Source organism: Grammomys surdaster, unplaced genomic scaffold, assembly GCF_004785775.1.
Source record: "Grammomys surdaster isolate TR1022 unplaced genomic scaffold, NIH_TR_1.0 100, whole genome shotgun sequence".
In the NCBI taxonomy this organism is placed as follows: domain Eukaryota; kingdom Metazoa; phylum Chordata; class Mammalia; order Rodentia; family Muridae; genus Grammomys; species Grammomys surdaster.
The window spans coordinates 3,030,937-3,048,115 of NW_021604579.1; the positions used below are offsets into that span (position 1 = coordinate 3,030,937).

Here is a 17,179-nt window from a genome sequence, read left to right on the forward strand (position 1 = left end):
TTCTATTCCATTGATCTTCCTGCCTGTCTCTGTACCAATACCAGGTAGGTTTTATCACTATTGCTCTGTAGTACAGCTTGAGGTCAGGGATGGTGATTCCTCCAGAGGTTCTTTTATTGTTGAGAGTAGTTTTCGCTATCCTGGGTTTTTTGTTATTCCATATGAATTTGAGAATTTCCTTTTCTAACTCTGTGAAGAATTGAGTTGGGATTTTAATGGGGATTGCATTGAATCTGTAGATTGCTTTTGGCAAGATGGCCATTTTTATTATATTAATCCTGCCAATCCATGAGCATGGGAGATCTTTCCATCTTCTGAGATCTTCTTCGATTTCTTTCTTCAGGGACTTGAAATTCTTGTCATACAGGTCTTTCACTTGCTTGGTTAGATTCACACCAAGTTATTTTATATTATTTGCAACTATTGTGAAGGGTGTCATTTCCCTAATTTCTTTTTCAGTCTGTTTATCTTTCATGTAGAGGAAGGCTACTGATTTGTTTGAGTTGATTTTATAACCAGCCACTTTGCTGAAGTTGTTTATCAGGTTTAGGAGTTCTCTGGTGGAAGTTTGGGGGTCACTTAAGTATAGTATCATATCATCTGCAAATAGCGATATTTTGACTTCTTCCTTTCCTATTTGTATCCCTTTGACTTCTTTTTGTTGTCTAATTGCTCTGGCTAGGACTTCCAGTACTATATTGAATAGGTAGGGGGAGAGTGGGCAGCCTTGTCTAGTCCCTGATCTTAGTGGGATTGCTTCAAGTTTCTCTCCATTTAGCTTGATGTTGGCTACTGGTTTGCTGTAAATTGCTTTTACTATGTTTAGGTATGGGCCTTGAATTCCTGATCTTTCCAAGACTTTTATCATGAAGGGATGTTGAATTTTATCAAATGCTTTCTCAGCATCTAGTGAGATGATCATGTGTTTTTTTTCTTTGAGTTTGTTTATATAGTGGATTACATTGATGGATTTCTGAATATTGAACCATCCCTGCATTCCTGGGATAAAACCTACTTGATCATGATGGATGATTGTTTTGATGTGTTCTTGGATTCGGTTTGCTAGAATTTTATTGAGTATTTTTGCATCGATGTTCATAAGGGAGATTGGTCTGAAGTTCTCTTTCTTTGTTGGGTCTTTGTGGGGTTTGGGTAGGAGTGTAATTGTAGCTTCATAGAACGAATTGGGTAGTGTTCCTTCTGTTTCTATTTTGTGGAATAGTTTGAAGAGAATTGGTATTATGTCTTCCTTGAAGGTCTGATAGAATTCAGCACTAAAACCATCTGGTCCTGGGCTTTTTTTAGTGGGGAGACTTTTAATGACTGCTGCTATTTCCCTAGGGGTTATGGGACTATTTAGATGGTTTATCTGCTCCTGGTTTAACTTTGGGACCTGGTATCTGTCTAGGAAAGTGTCCATTTCTTCCAGGTTTTCCAGTTTTGTTGACTATAGGCCTTTGTAGTAGGATCTGATGATTTTTTTAATTTCTTCAGTTTCTGTTGTTATGTCTCCCTTTTCAGTTCTGATTTTATTAATTTGGATACTGTCTCTGTGCCCTCTGGTTAATCTGGCTAACGGTTTATCTATCTTATTGATTTTCTCAAAGAACCAACTCCTGGTTTTATTGATATTTTGTATTGTTCTTTCTGTTTCTATTTGGTTGATTTCAGTCCTGAGTTTGATTAATTCCTGCCTTCTACTCCTCCTGGGTGTATTTGCTTCTTTTTGTTCTAGAGCTTTTAGTTGTGTAGTCAACTTGTTAGTGTGTGATCTTTCCAGTTTCTTTTTGTAGGCACTTAGAGCTATGAGTTTTCCTCTTAGCACTGCCTTCATGGAGTCCCACAAGTTTTGGTATGATGTGTCCTCATTTTCATTGAATTCTAAAAAGTCTTTAATTTCTTTCTTTATTTCTTCCTTGAACAAGTCATCATTGAGTAGAGAGTTGTTCAGTTTCCATGTGCACGTGGGTTTTCCATTGGTTTTGTCATTATTAAAGACCAGTCTTATTCCGTGGTGATCTGATAAGATGCAAGGGATTATTTCAATCTTTTTGTATCTGTAGAGGCTTGTTTTGTGACCAATTATATGGTCTATTTTGGAGAAGGTACCATGAGGTGCTGAGAAAAAGGTATATTCTTTTGTTTTAGGATGAAATGTTCTGTAGATGTCTGTTAAGTCCTTTTGGTTCATAACTTCTGTTAATGTCAAAGTGTCTCGGTTTAGTTTCTGTTTCCATGATCTGTCCATTGCTGAGAGTGGGGTGTTGAAATCCCCTACTATTATTGTATGAGGTGTAATATGAGTTTTGAGCTTTAGTAAAGTTTCTTTTATGTATGTAGGTGCCCTTGCATTTGGAGCATAGATGTTCAGAATTGAGAGTTCACCTTGATAGATTTTTCCTTTGATGAGTATGAAGTGTCCTTCCTTATGTTTTTTGATTAATTTTGGATGAAAATCGATTTTATTTGATATTAGAATGGCTACTCCAGCTTGTTTCTTGGGACCATTGGCTTGGAAAATTGTTTTCCACCCTTTTATTCTGAGGTAGTGTCTGTCTTTGTCACTGAGGTGCGTTTCTTGTATGCAGCAAAATTCTGGGTCTTGTTTGTGTATCCAGTCTGATAGTCTGCGTCTTTTTATTGGGGAATTGAGACCATTGATGTTAAGAGATATTAAGGAAAAATGATTGTGGCTTCCTGTTATTTTTGCTATTAGAGGTAAAGTTATGTTTGTATAGTTATCTTCTTTTGGGGTTGTTGGAAGATTACTTCCTTGCTTTTTCTAGGTTGTAGTTTCCCTCCTTGTGTTGGTGTTTTCCATCAATTATCCTTTGAAGTGCTGGGTTTGTGGGAAGATATTGTGCAAATTTGGTTTTGTCATGGAATATCTTGGTTTCACCATCTATAGTGATTGAGAGTTTTGCTGGGTATAGTAATCTGGGCTGGCAATTGTGTTCTCTTAGGGTCTGTATGATGTCCGTCCAGGCTCTTCTGGCTTTTATAGTCTCTGGTGAGAAGTCTGGTGTAATTCTTATAGGTCTGCCTTTGTATGTTACTTGACCTTTTTCCCTTACTGCTTTTAGTATTTTTTCTTTGTTTTGCGCATCTGATGTTTTGATTATTATGTGACGGGAGGTATTTCTTTTCTAGTCTAGTCTATTTGGTGTTCTGTAGGCTTCTTGTATGTTTATGGGCATCTTGTTCTTTAGGTTAGGGAAGTTCTCCTCAATAATTTTGTTGAAGATATTTACTGTCCCTTTAAGTTGGGACTCTTCATTCTCATCTATACCTATTATCCTTAGGTTTGGTCTTCTCATTGTGTCCTGGATTTCCTGGATGTTTTGAGTTAGGAGTTTTTTGCATTTTGCATTTTCTTTGACAACTGTGTCAATATTTTCTACCGTATCTTCTGCATTTGAGATTCTCTCTTCTATCTCTTGTATTCGGTTGGTGATGCTTGCGTCTATGACTCCTGATCTCTTTCTTAAGTTTTCTATTTCCATGGTTGTCTCCCTTTGAGCTTTCTTTATTGTTTCTATTTCCATTTTCAGATCCTGAATGTTTTTGTTTAATTCCTTCTTTGTGTTTTCTTGCATTTCCTTAAGGGATTTCTGTGATTCCTCTTTAAGGGCTTCTATCTGTTTACTTGTGCTCTCCTGTATTTCTTTAAGGGAGTTACTTAATTCCTTCTTATAATCCTCTATCATCATCATGAGAAGTGATTTTAATTCTGAATCCTGCTTTTCAGGTATGATGGGGTGTTCAGGGCTTGCTATATTGGGAGAACTGGGTACTGATGATGCCAAGAAACTTTGGTTTCTGTTGCTTATGTTCTTGCGCTTGCCTTTCGCCATCTGGTTAGCTCTAGTGTTACCTGCCCTCACTGTGTAAGACTGGAGTCTGTATTTCCAGTTATCTTGCTTGTTGCAGAGCTCCTCAGAGTCCAGATGTCTCTGTAGTCTTATGATCCTAATCTTGGTGTCTGCTGCTCTGAGTGCAGTGGCTCTTCGGCTGCTCTGAGTGCAGTGGCTCCTCTAGGATGACTCAGGAGTCAGTATCTCCACAGAACAGGAGCAGACCAACTCTGTGTCTGCCCCAGCCCACAGGACCAGGCAGGGGAGGAAGGAAAGTGGAATTCCGGAGGGGCGGGGTTTGGGTAGCTGCTGTGTCCTGAATGGCCCTGGCTCCCAGATGTATCTCTGGGGCTTAGGGAGTGAGATGGAGTTCTTACCGGCTGCTCTGAGTGCAGTGGCTCCTCTAGGATGACTCAGGAGTCAGTATCTCCACAGGACAGAAGCAGACCAACTCTGTGTCTGCCCCAGCCCACAGGACCAGGCAGGGGAGGAAGGGCTAGTACACACTTTCATCCCTACCTCTTTGCTTGCAAATGTTTGTTGCAATGAATTGTTGGTCTGGCATGGAGGCTCTGGCTTCTACTACACTATCAATACTGAACCTACTGGGACTCCTCTCAAATATCCTGTTGTTGCCCTGTGTCATGGAGATTCTGTAGCTTTGAATCTGTAGGGCCGACCCCTTCATGCACTTCAGCTGTTCCTCGATGGGGTAGATGTTGGGGTGAGCCAGTTCAAAGCCCTGGATATGGGCCAAAGTGGTATCTGAGCTGGCCAGTCAGCTAACTCTCCTGTTCTCACGCCCTTGGGGTTGGCACACCAGTGACCTCCTCACCCCCACCCCTTTAACCAGAGCCAGCTCTACCCTGCTGCCCAGGGGAGGTGCAGGACCTGCTATCCCAAATGGTATAGCTGGTGAAGGGCAGGCCAGCTCTCCTGCTCTCATGATCCAAGAGCTAGGTCTCCCATCTGCTACTGGTAGTGAGGGACAATGGGGGAGAATGCTATCTCTTTCTGATCCACGCCATCACTCAGGAGTTGAGTGACAGGGCCAGCTCTCCCATGCTCATATCCTTGGGGCCAGCTCACCCACAACTGCAAGTCAACTCTTACATTAAGAATGAAAAGATCTGAATAGAGCTAGCACAGCACCTCAAGGAGCCATGAACACACATACACATGAAGCTCAAAATTACCCAAAGAAATAATAAATATCACAGTAGAAATAAATTAAATAGATAAGGTATAAAATATAAGTGACACCAATATTAAGTTCTTTAAAAAGATGAAACTGACAACTCTAGCTATAGCAAGAAAAAGAGAAAATCCAAATAAAACCATAGATGAAAAGGTGAGCATTAGAGCTGTTTCCAGCCACACAATGACCCTCAGACCTTATCATGAACAAGTCTGTGCCCCGAACTGATAACTTACAAGAATAGACAAATTCTTGAGTTTGTCTAATTCAGTAATATATACACAGTACTATGCACACAGTAATATACACAATATAATATCAGTAATGTACACATTACTGACACTGAGTCTTAAAGAAATAGAAAGTATTCACAGACTAGTAATAAAATATTCAATCAAAGAAAATCCCAAGGCCAAAGGCCTCACTGCTAAGTCCTAGCAAACACTGAAATAGCAACTAACACATTTCTTCTCCATCTCCTTCTTCTCTTTTTCTGTTTCTACTTCTACTGTTTGGTTTTGTTATTGCTGCTGCTGCTGGTGGTGGTGGTGGTGGTGGTGGTGGTGGTGGTGGTGGCGGTGGTTTGGTTGGTTGTTTTTTGTTTGTTTGTTTGTTTGTTTGTTTTGTTGGGTTTGGTTTCTTTTGTTGTTTCTTTGTTTGTTTTTTGAGACAGAGTTTCTGTGTAGCCCTGGCTGTCCTGGAACTGTCTTTGTAGACCTGGCTTGCCTTGAACCTAGAGATCTGCCTGTCTCTGCCTCCTAAGTGCTGGGATTAAAGGTGTGTGCTCCAGTTCTTCTTTAAATAGCTCCAATGGATGGGGTGATGGTTCGGCGGGTAAAGTGCTCGCCATGTAAACAGGAGGACTTGAGTTCAGATCCCCAGCATGTATGTAAAAGAATGTGAGAGGGTTTACATCTGGAGTCCCAGGGCTCCTACAGTGGGCTGGGAGACAAAGACAGGAGAATCACCCAAATCACTGTGTATATAAACCTGATACACACAGTGGCAAAGAGATCTTGTATCAAATGAGGTAAAAGGTAAGAACTGATACCTACAGTTGTTCTCTAACTTCCACATGTGAATGTGCACACATACACACCACACACATACACACATACATGCACACACGCACATGCACACAACTTAAAAACTCCAAAAAAATTAAGAATGTCTGAATTTTTCCAAAGTCATTCTTTGATACCAGCATTATCTCAATACTGGAAAACAGAAGGATACAGAAGAAAAATAAGGGGATTGGAAAGGAAAAGAGAAAAAGGAAACATTATATCCTACAAGAGATGAACATCGATGTAAAAACATACAACAAAATATTAGCAACTGAAACTAATGACATCAAAAAAGATTATTCATCATGATAAAGTGGATTCCTTCCAAGGGATGCAAGGAGACTGTGGCATATGCAAGTCAATAAATATGAGGAACCACATCAGTAGAATGAGGTAGAAAAGCCTTATGATCATCTAAATAAGTGTTCAGAAAACATGATAAAATTCAACACCTCTTTCTTAAAAAATATATGAATAAATTAGAAAACATATCTCAATCTAATAAAAGCCATATATAATGAATCAATATCTAACAGAGAAATAGGGAAAACTGAAGACTTTCTAAGATGTGGATGAAGACAAGAATGTCTATATTAGCCACTTTTATTCAACAAACTACTGGGCGAGGGGAATGAAGAGAATCTAAACAGGAGACAACTTGTCCCTGTTCCACCAGAAGCCATTAGAACCAGTAAATGAAGTCAGAAAAGTTGTAGGATACAAATTAGCACACAAAGATCAATAACATTACTACACACCAACAGAGAATTGTCTGAAAAAAGAATCAATCCAATTCTACACAAAATACTTTCATACATACATACATACATATGATACTAAGGTGCAAATTTACCAAATACGTGAAAAATCTCTGTGATAAAAATTATAAAACTGAAGAAGTCACAAAGAGATGGAAAGACAGCTGAGTTCATGAACTTGAAGAATCCATAATATTAAAATATCTATGCATTTCAATTAGTTATACAATATTGTGTTTCTATGAAACCACTATTGACTTCCTTCTGAGAACTAGGAAACACACTATGTGTAGGTAACCACACACAAAGAAAAAGAAAAACCAAATGCCCAAAGCAATCCTGAAATAAAGAACAAAGCAGATGACATTGCATTACTTAATTCAAAACAAGGGGGTGAGATCCAGGACAGTTGGCAAGGTGCTTTCATGTGACTTGAGTACCCAGTATCCACATAAAAGCTGGGAACAGAAGCATGTGCCTATAATATCAGCTGCTGGGGAGGCAGAAACAAGCAAATCCCTGGAGCTCATTGACCAGACAACATAGCCAAATTGGTGAGATCCATGTTCAGTAAAAGACTCTCAAAAAAGAAAGTGGACAGCAGCAATGAAGACACTCAAAATCAACCAGCTTACACACACACACACACACACACACACACACGCACTTTCATGCATAAACATATGTATACACATGAATCTTCACACACATATGGAGAAAGAGAGAGAGAGAGAGAGAGAGAGAGAGAGAGAGAGAGAGAGAGAATGAAAAAAACTACAGGGCTAGAAGAGGGTTCTGTGGATAATGTACCAGACAAATGTGCCATCACATCATCATCATGACAGGAAGCTAACTCAAACAACTCAAAAGTGCACCAATCCTATTTAACTTAAAATAAGTGATAAATGAGTCTAAATGGACAGTTTTAAAGGAAGATGTGTAAATGGCTGTATTAGTTAGGATTCTCTGGAGTCACAGAACTTATGGAATGTCTCTCTATATTGAGGGAATTTATATGATGACTCACAGTCTATAGTCCAACTAACCCAACAATGGTCAGCTGTGAATGGGAAGTCCAAGAATCTAGTAGTTTCTCAGTCTTCACAAGGCTAGTTGTTTCAGCTGGCCTTCTGTGCAAGTAAGTTCCAACAGATGTGCTGGCAAGCACTTGTAGAAACGTGACTCTTCCTTCTTCCAATGTCCTTATGTAGTTCTCCAGCAGAAGGTGTAGCCCAGATTAAAGGTGTGTACCACCACGCCTAGATCTGGGACTTGCTTTGTCCTAGGCTAGCCATGAACTCAGAGATCTCTTTGCCTCAGTCTTCTGGGATTAAAGGCGTATACTACCTTGCCAGGGCCTAAACTTTTCATGGTCACTATGCCTCAAGATCTCCATGCCAAGATCCAGGTCAGAAACTTGTCTCTTCCAGCCTCAAGATCTGGATCACAGGTGTACCCTCCAGTTCTAGATTGTAGTTCATTCCAGATGTAGTCAAGTTGACATCCAGGAATAGTCATTACAATGGCCTAGAGTCATTTTTTAAATGCTTGGAACATCTCTCTATTTGTCAGAGAGATGCAAATCAAAACCACAGTGTGATATCACCTCACCTCAGTAAGAATGAATGCTATAACAAGATTAAAGACGCACATCCTGATGAGACTCTAGAGGCCAGGGAACCCCTGCACACTACTGATAGGAGTGAAACTTAGCACCGCCACTGTAGACGAGAGTATTGAGATTCCACTACAAGTTCAAAATGCAGGTATCATATGGTCAATCAACCCTTCTACTGGATATATAATGAATGGAAATAAAAACCAGTATGTCAGAGACAGATGTACTTCCATGATGACTGCAGAGCTGCTCACAGTTGCCAAGAAACCACAAGCAACTTAAGAGTCCATCCACCAGTGAACAAATAGGGGGAAGGAACCATGTTTCCTCTACATTATGTAATACCAGTCATTATAAAAAGAATGACATCTATCATTTGCACCCAGATGAATGGAACTAATGAACATCATGTTAAAGAAAATATATCAGGCAGAGAAAGACAAGTGTATGCATGAATTGGCTCATATATGCAGTCTAGGGAAGGTAGCGGTAGAGGACAGAAGAGGAATTCTGTTACAGAGCTGAGAGTAGAGGAGAGGGAAGTCTGGGGTAAGGCTGGCCAGTGGATACAATGTTACAGTTAAATGTGATTAAGATACTTGGGTGGTGTTGCACCATAGAGTCACTATAAAGAACATCTGTGCCCCGTGTCCCTCAGACCTCTGCAGGAAGAGATTGAAAGTTCACCCTGAAGAAATAACAGATGAGGAGGAGGTGGATATATTTAAGCTGATTTAAGTATTTCAAAATAGATACATTGTATCAAAACAACGCATGACACCCATTGTTATGTACGAGTATGCATTTGCGCATGAGTTAAAATTATACAGCACTTTAAGATGACAGTTTAATGAAACACTTCTGAGTTTAGATGACAGGACAAGGAGTGATGAAATGCTATGGAGGTTCTCTCCTCCAAATGAGAACAACTTTTCGGCTCGCACTGTCACAGATCAGCAACTGAGTGGGTGTTTCTTTGCATATCAGGAAGACAAAGTATCTACAATTGAACCATCAACCAGAGAGCATGAGTTGGACCTAACCCCTCCTTCTCCCACCACCCCCACCCCACCCCACCCCATCCCCGTGTACATATGGAACAGATGTACAGCTCGGTCTACGTGTGGGTTCCCCTAACTGGAGTAGGGGCTGTCCCTGACTCTGTGGCATGCCTGTGAATCCTGTTCCCCTAACTGGGTCACCTTGTCTGGCCTCAGTGGGAGAGATGCTCTTAGTCCTGCAGTGACTTGAGGTGCCAGAGTGGGTTGGTACCCAGGGGAGGGTCTCACCCTTCTCAGAGGAGAAGGGGAGGGGAATGAGGGGAGGAGTACTGTGGGGGGGAACTTGGTGGAGAGAGGGGCTGATATTGGAATGTAAAGTAAATTAACTAATTAATGAATTAATGAAAAATATCTACAACAGCCAGAAGACCTTAGAACTAAGGGAAGGCACCATACATACAGCTCAACAGAAGGCACAGAAAAGTAGCCATCCATTGTTAAAATCTGTCTTGAAAGACAAAGAGAATATCAATGTATAGGCTAAAGGCTGGAGGAACAGCCTGCTGTGTCAAGCTCTGTGGATTTCATCATGGGTTCAGTTACCAGCACATGTGCTCATGCACACACTCAAGCACATATGCGTGCACATGCACACACATACAAAGTAGCATGTAATCAAATAAAACATATGCTTAGAAAATTTAAAACCAAGAGTTCCCCACGTTAGTCACAAGCATTGTTGACAGTAGAAGCCAAAATGGTGACCGGGACAGGCAGGTATCAATCAATTAGCAGAGCAATCAAGCCCTTTACAGAACCTGGCCAGCCTCCAGACTGGTTGTCTCAAAAACATCGTGCTTCTCAGTATTCTGAGCTCTTAGACTACTGAGACTCCAAAAAGGAAATGGGGTGAAAAAGGGTAAGTGGTAGAAACTGTTGAAGATGTTATTGTTTGCAAACTGACTGCTGAGAGAGTTGAGGAACTGAAGAAAGTCATAAAGGAGACACAGGAGAGATCCAGGCGTCTGAAAAGAGATGCAGAACTAATTCAAGCCGGGCACATGGACAGCAGACTGGACGAGCTCTGCAATGACATCGAAATGAAAAAGAAATTGAAGGAGGAAGAGGCTGAAGTAAAAAGGAAGGCCACAGATGCTGAATACCAGGCTCGGCAAGCAGTAAAAACACCTCCTCGAAGGTTACCAACTGTGACGGTCTGCTCTTCCATAGATTCTGACTCCCCAGGAGGTGATTATTTACTTAGAAACTTGACTCCAACCACTATGGAAGAGGCTACCTCTGGGGTAACCCCTGGGACTTTGCTGAGTACTCCAGTCACCTCATTTCCTGGGATTCCTGACACCCTTCCTCCAGGCTCTGCACCCTTAGAAGTCCCCATGACCCCAGATGATTTACCCCAGAAAAAAGTTGCTTGGACAGAAAGCAACTCTATCTCCCCCTCCTCTGCTGTCAGAGCTCTTGAAGAAGGGCAGCCTCCTGCCTACTAGCCCCAGACTGGTAAACGAGAGTGAAATGCCTGTGCCCTCTGGCCATCTGAACAGCATAAGGGTTCTTCTGGAGGTAGGCGGCATTCTTCCCATGACACATGGTGGGGGGATACAGACAACAACTAGTGCCGTGGTAGCCTCCTCAGCTGCCGCAGTGAGCCAGCCTGAGCCCTGTGTACTCCTGGAAGCTGTGGGGGATCCACATACTGTGACTGTTTCCATGGATAGCTATGAAATCTCCATGATCACTAATTCCATCAAAGAAGAGCGTTTCCTGTCAGGGGTAGCAGAGGCTCCTGGTGGATCAAAGTCTCCAAGCATAGATGGGAAGAAAGATTTAGATCTGGTTGAGAAGATTGATATTGCTGTGTCTTACATAGGTGAAGAGTTGGACTTTGAAACAGTTGAAGACACCATTGCCATTATTGAGGACAGGGTGGATGATCACCCTGAAGTGCTGGATGTAGCAGCTGTAGAAGCAGCATTATCATTCTGTGAAGAAAATGATCCTCAGTCCCTGCCTGGCCCTTGAAAGCATCCTATCCAGCAGGAGTGGGACAAGCCAGTACCTCTTCCAGCACCAGAGATGACAGTCAAACAAGAGAGGCTAAACTTCGAGGAATCAGAAAACGAAGGGATCCATGAACTGGTAGACGTCAGGGATTCGGGTGTGGAGATTAAGGTGGAACCTACAGAGCCAGAGCCAGAGCCAGGCATGTCCGGGGCTGAGATAGTAGCTGGAGTTGGTCAAGTCTCAAGTATGGAGCCACCAGAGCTCAGGAGTCAAGACTTAGATGAAGAACCTACAAGTTCTGCAGCTGGAGAGCTTGGTGAGGCCGAGGTTCCAGTGGGAAAAGCGATGAGAGGCCACTTTCAGCTGTGAGGACAGAGGCATCCCTGAAAGCATGCTGTCTCCATCACATGGCTCAAATCCTATTGAAGATCCTTTAGAGGCAGGGGCTCAACAAAAGTTTGAAATGTCAGACTCATTGAAAGAAGAATCAGGGACTATTTTTGGAAGCCAAATAAAGGATGCCACAGGTAAGGAGGAGGAAGAAGATGGAGCCAGTGAAGCAGCTAGCCTAGAAGAACCTAAGAAAGGGAATCAAGGAGAAGGCTATTTGTCTGAGATGGATAATGAGCCCCCTTGGAGTGAAAGTGATGATAGCTTTAGTATACATAATGCCACACTGCAGTCAGACACTCTGGCAGACTCATCCCAAGCAGCTCTGCCTGCGCGCAGTTTTCCGTGTGCAGTGAAGATCAAGAAGCAATTCAGGCTCAGAAAACATGGAAGAAAGCCATCATGCTTGTATGGAGGGCTGCAGCAAATCACAGGTATGCCAATGTGTTCCTGCAGCCTGTTACAGATGACATAGCTCTTGGTTACCATAGCATTGCACAGAGGCCTATGGATCTGTGACATCATGCTGAGGTTTCAGGATGCTGTTATGTACAATAGCTCAGACCATGGTGTCTATCACATCCAGCAGAGATGCAGAGAGATGTCTTGGAACAGATTCAGTAGTTCTTGCACACACAGTTGATTATGCAAACATCTGAGTCTGGAATCAGTGCTAAAAGTCTCCGGGGGAGAGACTCTATCAGAAAACAAGATGCTTCAGAGAAGGATGAAGATATGAAAATGAAGAAGTGAATACCCTCTTTGAGCTAGCCCTGAAATAGAAATAATCAAGATAGTGTAACTTGGGTTCGTGGGCTCAATTCCACACTTGATCTTAGTCAAAAGGCTGAGAAGCACTGAGACCAGAAATGGAGCTACAGAAGAGGAGGTGCCTGGGCCAAACGACATGAGTTGAGAAAATCTCTTTTCAGAGAGTTGGTGTAGCACAGCTGCCTGTTTTAGGGCAGAAATCATGGGCTGTGCTAATGTCCTAATGTGTAACTAGCAGATTGTAGCTAATTTGTACTGTCTTGTGACGTACACAGATTTTTAAAAAAATGATAATAATAAACCTGAAAAAAGTAAATTTGAAACCATTTACATCACCCTTGGAATTAAAAGAAAATCAAAATAGAAATTATAAACTATATAACAACAAATAACAAACAAAAAACCTAGTCTATATCCAAAAAAGGTAGAATACAGCCAAAGAAATACTTCAGTACATTTACTTGAAAACAACATTTTAAGTAAAATTAATGCTGCAAGCTTCAACTTAACAAAAATTACATAAAATCATTGAAGACATGTCTCAGTAGTTAAGCACACTGGCTGTTCTTGCAGAGGACTCCCGTTCAATTCTCAGTATTCACATGGCAGGTCATAGCTGTCTGTAACTCCAGCCTCAGGGGAGTCTATGCCCTCCTCTGACCTCCTTGGGCACTGTGCACTGGTGAAGTGCACAGATAGACAAAACATTCATACACATAAAATAATAAAATAAATAAATACTTTAAACCATATGAAAGCAATTAAATAAACAACAAGTAAAATAAAACAATAAGAATAAATGCATAAATTTATGAAATATTAGAAAGGGTTGTTTTTTTTAACACCAGTATATTCAAAGGTATAAGCAATAGGCAAATAATACATTTCGGGGAGGGAAAGTGACAGAGACACTTGTCATTTTGAGAAACTACTATATAAAATTTGAAATCAGAAATTTTGAATATATAGATAAAATGGATGATTTTTTTAAAAGAAAATTTAACTGAACAAATTTTCCCTAGAAGTAGGAGCCCCAAGTCAGTGGAGAAGAGACTAAAGAGTCAGTCAGGAGCCCACATTTTAAAAAGCCTTAGAAGTAAAGCAAGGTCATGCATAAGCTCTCCAGAGCCTGAGGTAGGAGAAGCCCAACCGAGTCAACCTGGACCACACAGTGAGATGCTCCTAAAAATTTAATCTGTGCTTGGAGTGGTGGTTCACACCCTTAATCCCAGCACTAAGGGAGGCAAACAGGGGCAGATATCTGTGAGTCTGTGGCCAGCCTGGTCTACATAGATAGTTTCAGGCCAACTAGAGGTACACAGTAAGACCTTGTCGCAGAAAACCATGGGAGCAGGGACTTGTCTCTGACTCCATTTGCCTGCCTTTGGGACCCTTTCCCCCTACTGGGCTGCCTTGTCTAGCCTCAATAGGAGAAGATGCACCTTATCTTACTGCAGCTTTATATGCCAAGGCTGAGTGATATTCAGCCTTGAGAAAGCCTGAAGAGAAAGACAGGAGTGAACGGGGTTGGAGGGGATGTGGGGAGAAGGACTAGGAGGAGAGGGGAGAGGGGAAACTGCAATCAGGATGTAAAGTTAATTAATTAATTAATTAAAAAATATTTCATCATGAAAAAAGCCAAACACTTAATTAATTAATTAATTAATTAATTGTGGGACAATAGACCTTGCCAGGAAACTTAGTAAGGTAGAATGGGTCTGAGTCCCCAGCACCTAGCCAGCCACCTGAGACAGTAGGCAGCCCCCTGCTCCCTGCCAGATTCCTGGCCTGCAACACATGTCCACACTCCCCATGTTGGTCACATAGCCCACATGCTAAAACACAGTTCTCCATGCTAATGGGCTACCTAGAGGCCCTGAGGGCTTAGCCAATAAGCTTGCCTTCCCAGACATTCCTCCCTGCAAAAGGTATTCAATCTCTGGTCCACCCTGAGAAGTTGGTATGGATGAACAGTCAATAAACAGTATGGATAAACATGGACTGCCTCTTTCATAGAGAACCACAGAGAAGGCCTTCGACTACAGACAGAGCTACAGCCTAAATCTCCCACAGAAGGCCTCTCTGCGCTTCCAGACAACCGCTACAGGCTAAGGACAATCACCTATAAGCAAAGCCAGAGCTCTCATTCCCCAACCCACCCCTGGCCAGAGCTAGATGCCGTCCTCAGTCCGCAAGACCCCAATGGTCCCAGCCTCGTCTCAGGCCCGTGGACCCACGACATTTCATTCCCTTCTCTGTATAGTTTTCTAGTGGCAACTAGATTCCCAGGAGTCAGGGAACCCCAGCTTCACCCCTCTCATCTCAGACTGCGTTTTCACACCCCCAAGCTGAGTCTCTCTGCTTCCCTATAGCCCAGTACCCGACCACGGGTGGCATGAGTCAAGCAGTCAAGCTCCTTGCTTTTCACCTCCCCAACAGCATGTCCCACACCCACACCCCAGCGGTGGGGTGGAATGCAAACCCACAATTAATCATAATTAAATGAGTCTTAGGGCTCAGATAATTGACAAGTTTTCCCATACTAACCAAACTGTTCCAGAGCACAGGAAGTATAGTTGCTGATGCTTTTTCATCAAAAGGTTGGTGGTATAACTGGGCAAAGATACCACAAAATATGAAAGTTTAAGGCCAACTTTCTCTCACAAATACTAGGTCCAGGGCCTAGAGAGATAGTCTAGTGATTAAGAGCACGTATTGCTCTTAAAATGGACCCGTTTGGTTCCCAACCCCGACATCAGGTGGCCTTGTAACTCTAGCTCCAGGGGATCAGATGCCTCTGGCCTCCATTGGTACCTGCACCCATGTGCACGTCACATTCACCAAGACACTCACTCATCTGCAAACTTAAAGATACTCTTAAGAACAAATACTAGATGTAAGTATCCTTAGTAAAGTATTCACTGAAATCTAGCCACATGTTAAAATGATGACAAACGTAGCCAAGAATAACTTACCCACTAAATGAGAAAAAGATTCCAAATTAGAAAACATTTCATGTAGCAAGAACATGAATAGAGTTAAAGAAGCTGGGCGTGGTACCACACGCCTTTGATGCCAGCACTTGGGAAGCAGAGGCAGGTGGATCCCTGTGTGTTCGAAACCACCCTGCTCTACAAAGTGAGTTCCAGACCACTCAGGGCTACATATGAAAATGTTTCAACCAAAAGAAATAATATTTAAGAGATAATGTCATATACAAGACAAAGAGAAAAATATCTAAAATCTAATCTTTATATGTCAGTACAATGGATAAAGAGGTTACCATCAATAATATCTACAAAATATACATTATTTATAAAGATAAGCTCATTGATAGATAAAAATAATCTCACTAAAGGTTTAAAGGAAGAGCTGTAAAAACCTTTACTTATAAAAATGAGACCAGCAGACATCTGAATGAGCAGCTTCCACTCTATAATGATGTTACCTCTGCAAATGTTTTTTGCTTTTTTTTGGGGGGGGGTTGGTTTTTCGAGACAGGGTTTCTCTGTGTAGCCCTGGCTGTCCTGGAACTCAGTCTGTAGACCAGGCTAGCCTCAAACTCTCGAACTCAAAAATCCGCCTGCCTCTGCCTCCCAAGTGCTGGGATTAAAGGTGTGCGCCACCACCGCCCCGCTAACCTCTGCAAATGTATTAAACTCAATTCACTCTTAAGCCTCAAATCTTTTTTATGGAACTTGGTGAGCTAACTCTAAATATATTATTAAGCATATAAACATACTCAAAATGGGACTGGAGAGACAACTCAGTGTTAAGAGCACTGATTGCTTTTGCAGAGTCCTGAGTCTAGTACCCAGCACCCACATGGTGGTGCACAACCCTCTCCATGTGTACTCCTTGGTTGGTGGTTTAGTCCCTGGGAGCTCTGAGGGGTCTGATTGGTTGATATTGTTGTTCTTCCCATGGAGGTGCAAACCCCTTCAGCTCCTTCAGTTCTTTTCCACTGGGGTCCCTGTGCTCAGTTCGATGGTTGGCTGCAAGCATCCATATCTGTATCAATAAGGCTCTGGCAGACCCTCTCAGGAGACAGCTATATCAGGCTCCAAGAATGGCATTAGCAATAGTGACTGGGTTTGGTGACTGCATATGGGATGGATCCCCAGGTAGGGCAGTCATTGGATGGCCTTTCCTTCAGTCTCTGCTCCACTCTTTTTCCCTGTATTTCCTTTAGACAGGAGCAATCCTGGGTTAAAATTTTTGAGAAAGGTGGGTGGCCCCATCCCTCAACCTGAGCCCATCTAACCTTTGGATATGGTCTCTACAGGTTCTCCCCTTTGTTGGGTATTTCAGCTAATGTCATCCCTGTTGGGTCCCAGGAGCCTCTTGCTTTCTTGGCATCTAAAACTTTGTGGTGGCTACTTCCAGTTCCCCATCTCCCTCATTGCCACCCTTCTCTGTTCATTTTCCGGACCCTCTATACATCTCCCAAGTCTTGCCTCCTCCCGCACCTTTCCAGGTCTTTCCGCTCCTTCCCCTCTC

At 42.2% G+C, this 17,179-nt stretch overlaps 1 pseudogene; it reads left to right on the top strand.

Annotated features, from left to right (window-relative positions):
- The first annotated feature begins 10,253 nt into the window (after positions 1 to 10,253).
- Positions 10,254 to 12,661, top strand: LOC114637315 (annotated as a pseudogene).
- The last annotated feature ends 4,518 nt before the right edge of the window (positions 12,662 to 17,179 follow it).